This window comes from Saccostrea cucullata, unplaced genomic scaffold (assembly GCF_032062105.1).
Source record: "Saccostrea cucullata isolate Sc308-1 unplaced genomic scaffold, CSIRO_AGI_Scuc_v1 ctg2971, whole genome shotgun sequence".
NCBI lineage: Eukaryota > Metazoa > Mollusca > Bivalvia > Ostreida > Ostreidae > Saccostrea > Saccostrea cuccullata.
Genome location: NW_026936519.1, coordinates 24657 through 28843, shown reverse-complemented (window position 1 = coordinate 28843; position 4187 = coordinate 24657). Strand labels below are relative to the sequence as shown.

At 32.0% G+C, this 4187-nt stretch overlaps 1 long non-coding RNA gene across 1 annotated transcript; it reads right to left on the bottom strand.

Annotated features, from left to right (window-relative positions):
* Positions 1–581: 581 nt before the first annotated feature.
* LOC134245759 (uncharacterized) lies at positions 582–1617 on the bottom strand. Its single transcript, XR_009987516.1, has 2 exons — positions 1554–1617; positions 582–1292 (listed from the first exon to the last, which is right to left on the bottom strand). It is a non-coding gene; the product is annotated as an uncharacterized LOC134245759 (long non-coding RNA).
* Positions 1618–4187: the final 2570 nt, after the last annotated feature.

Genomic DNA, 4187 nt, shown 5'->3' with positions numbered 1-4187 from the left:
CTAATTCATAGTTACGAGACACACTATTTTGGAAGCTAAATGTATTTGAATTTCTTTATAATATGGTTCGAAAAGTTCTACAATTTACAATTCTACATTGTACTGTGACACACGATGCATAGAACTGCATATAGCTAATTCATGGATCTGAAGCTGTTTTCAAATCTTGGAAATAGTGTAAATTGAATATATAGTTCCTGATATTAACTCGAAAAAATGATGAAACATCGTTTTATGTTAAAGTTTTTATTCAATAAAACTTTTGTGTAGCTTCAGTGCACGTGGTTTTTATGCTCCTATTTCTGGACGCTGTTTTAATACGTAGAAATGAAGAACATAAGGTAAATGTATGTTATTGATGCTCCATAATTTGTACATTATGTATTCCGATGCTGATAAATATGATAGCCTGATTCGGTTTAGATCATTCTGTTTTAAGATTATTGGTTTACGAAAATATTTAAGATAGCCTTCATTATGCATCTTGCATGACCTAATTTAGTATTTTTTCTATCTTATGAAGAAAATACGACTAAAGAGTTGAAATCATGATGATCTTTGCAAGAGCTGTATTGATGTAATGCAGACAAGGCCCTTTTCAAGTTCTGTAATAAACTTGAAGAAGTTGGCATGGAATGGGATGTAGTATGGTGAAGACAAGGCCCTTTTCAAGTTCTGTAAGTAACTTGATGAAGCTGGCATGGTCTGGGATGTAGTATGTTGCAGACAAGTCCCTTTTCAAGTTCTGTAAGTAGCTTGAAGAAGCTGGCATGGTCTGAGATATAGTATGATGCAGACAAGGCCCTTTTCAAGTTCTGTAAGTAGCTTGAAGAAGCTGGCGTGGTCTGAGATGTAGTATGATGCAGACAAGGCCCTTTTCAAGTACTGTAAATAGCTTGAAGAAGCTGGCATGGTCTGAGATGTATAATGATGCAGATAAGACCCTTTACCAGTTCTGAAGTAGTTTGAAGAAGCTGGCATGGTATGAAATGTAGTATGATAAAGACAAGGCCCTTTTCAAGTTCTGTAAGTAGCTTGAAGAAGCTGGCATGGTCTGAGATGTAGTATGATGCAGACAAGACCCTTTACAAGTTTTGTAAGTAGTTTGAAGAAGCTGGCATGGTCTGAGATATATAATGATGCAGACAAGGCCCTTTACAAGTTTTGTAAGTAGTTTGAAGAAGCTGACAAGGTTTGAGCTGTAGTTGATACAGAAAAGACCATATATAAAATTCAGTAAGTAGCTAGAAGAAGCTGGCATGGTTTGAGATGTAGTATGATGCAGGCAAGACCTTTTCAAATTCTGTAAGTAGCTTGAAGAAGCTGGAATAGGCAGAGAAGGCCCTTTTCAAGTTCTGTAAGTAGCTTGAAGAAGCTGGCGTGGCCTGAGATGTAGTATGATGCAGACAAGGCCCTTTACAAGTTCTGTAAGTAGTTTGAAGAAGCTGGCATGGTCTGAGATGTATTATGATGCAGAAAAGGCCCTTTACAAGTTCTGTAAGTAGCTTGAAGAAGCTGATAAGGTTTGAGCTGTAGTTTGATACAGAGAAGACCATATATAAAATTCAGTAAGTAGCTGGAAGAAGCTGGCATGGTTTGAGATGTAGTTTAATGCAGCCAAGACCTTTTCAAATTCTGTAAGTAGCTTAGATGAAGCTGGAATGTTTCATCATGTACATTGTTCATACAATTAATTTTTTTTGAAATTCTTAAATTTTCGACAAAGTTAGAATTTTTGGAATGTAGTATTGACTAGTATGTTTATCCAAAGACCTTTACAAAACCTGTAAGTATCTTGAAGAAGATGGGAAACTCTTAGATGTATTGTTATGCAGACAATTGCCTTTTTGGGTTTGTAAGTATTTTCGAAGTTGGCATGACCTTAAATATAGTTACCTTCTTGTCTTTTCAAGATGTGTAAAATTATAGTATTCTAATTGAAGCAGGAAACTTTGTTTTCTCGATAAATACAAGTACATAAACTTCAAAAGATATACAAAAGTGAAATTTGTTTGAGATTTATTTGCAGACATAATGTTGAAATTTCAATTGACAAAGCGAAACTACTGTATGTTCGTATTTAATACTTTAATAGCTTAACTACTAATAGAGAATTGTCTTGTTTATTCTATAAAGGAGGCCAAATTGTAACGGTGCTTCTTATAGGCACATACTCTATTGGATTCTAAGCGTTTAGAAAATATATTGGGAATAATAAAGCAGTTTGAAATCAAAATCTGATTTTGAAACTTTTGGAGCAAAGTTTTTTCAGATATCTTTCATCAGGACAGACGGTCCGGATGATTTGCAAAAATTTCATTGAAGGATTTGTCTGAAGACTTCCAAAGCTGAGTTAATATCAAGGTTCGGACAAATCACCTAGTCAAAACCAAAGAGGAATAATGTTTACATTCTGGTAGGTGTAGTTCAGTTCATTTGTCCTATTGTTTATAACCAAGTTATGTTTAGAAAAGGTTAATAATAGTATTTGATCAGAAGAGTATAATTTATGATTGATTTAAATTCATTTCGTATTGAAAAAGTTATTCTTATGTACCTGGAAGTCACAATCTTGTACAAGAAACATAGAAATTCTGTATGCACTCAAACTTATACGTTTATATAAGTAATTTTATTTTTCATAGTGTTTTAACGGGATTGCTTTCTCAACTGCAAATGCTGATTATGTATAATTCATTGCATAATAAAAATCAACGTCTACAGGCTTTTTGAGTTCATCTTTGGTACATAGAAAAGGAAACTTTTTCAGCCGGGAAGGATAACTCTTTTATTTAATATTTTATTCAAAAAGTCATGAAAGTCTCAAAAGGAAGCTTGAAATTGAATTCTTTATGTACAACAAATTACATTCATGTAACTTGAGGTTCATTGCATTGATACTCTGATAAGAGAGATACATGTAACTCTGAATGACATAAATGTCTAATATTCCTTTATAGATCTGCAAGTTGTCTTTTTTTTTTGTCCATTTGCTTGTATTCTACTTAAAAATACATTTCTTTTTCGGAAAATCATTTAGGTTCAAGCAACAATTTATACAAGTGAGCAAAAGTTTTATGAATCTTACAATGTAATTGAAAGTTCTTTGAACATATTTATAGAAATGTCCTCGATCTAGCCTTAAATACCAATTTTTACAAGTTTGATATGAATTTATAATTGATTTATTAGGTTTTGCATTCATTGCAAACGCTTTATTAACTATGCATAATAAAAAATGTGCAGTAAATAGCAGAAGTTAAAGAACCACAGAATTCAAGCATAAAAATATGTGCAAGTTTCTTCAAATGCTCGAATACCTATAATTTTTAATAAAGATATAATTGTAAAAAAAAAAAAAAAAATCGTTTGGGAAATGCATGCTATAGGTGAATTCATTTGCATTCCTGAAAAATTATTATATTTTTATTTTCCTATGTAATATAATTAACTTTTCTTTATGAAGTTTGAAGAATGAATGTGAGTAAATATGCATCACTTTGAGAATTCAGAGACATTTTTTGATAATTTTAAATTATTCATGGCCTGGTTTGAAAAACGTAATAATTGGATTACCTTGAAGTCTTGATATCTAGGGGTGGGGTCATTCACGTTTTAATAATTTTATGTCAATGCTTTCTTTATCGTCGAAGTCTGTTGCACTCGCGCATGCGAGCTCATCCTATATAAAGTGTTTTTGAGTTTAATTTATAAATAATTTATGTTCGTTTGAACTGGTGAATTTAGAACATAATGATATTTTCAAAAAAGAGATTGAATGTGATAATTTTTAATAGGATGATAAATATATATGTAAATTAAGTTATACAAATACTTTATGGTACAACATTTCAGTTTCAGATGTATATATACTGTAAACCAACTTTTATTCGTGTGAGGGAAATTTTCGGGACGTTCGCGAGTACCTTGTAATCGCGAATATTTCTCGCTGCGAACATGTCCTTAAATTATATGTGTTTACTAACAACAGATCCAAAAAGGCTTGTTCGCGAAAATAAATCGTCGCAAACTAGTTCATCCCTATTAATTTGCGAAATAAAGTCGTCGCGAATAAAAGTTGGTTTACAGTTTCTATTTTTCAATGATGACTAGATCAAAATTTCATTAGTTAATCATTGGTATCAAAATAATCATATGCATGTTATAAAGCGGATGATGAGAGAATG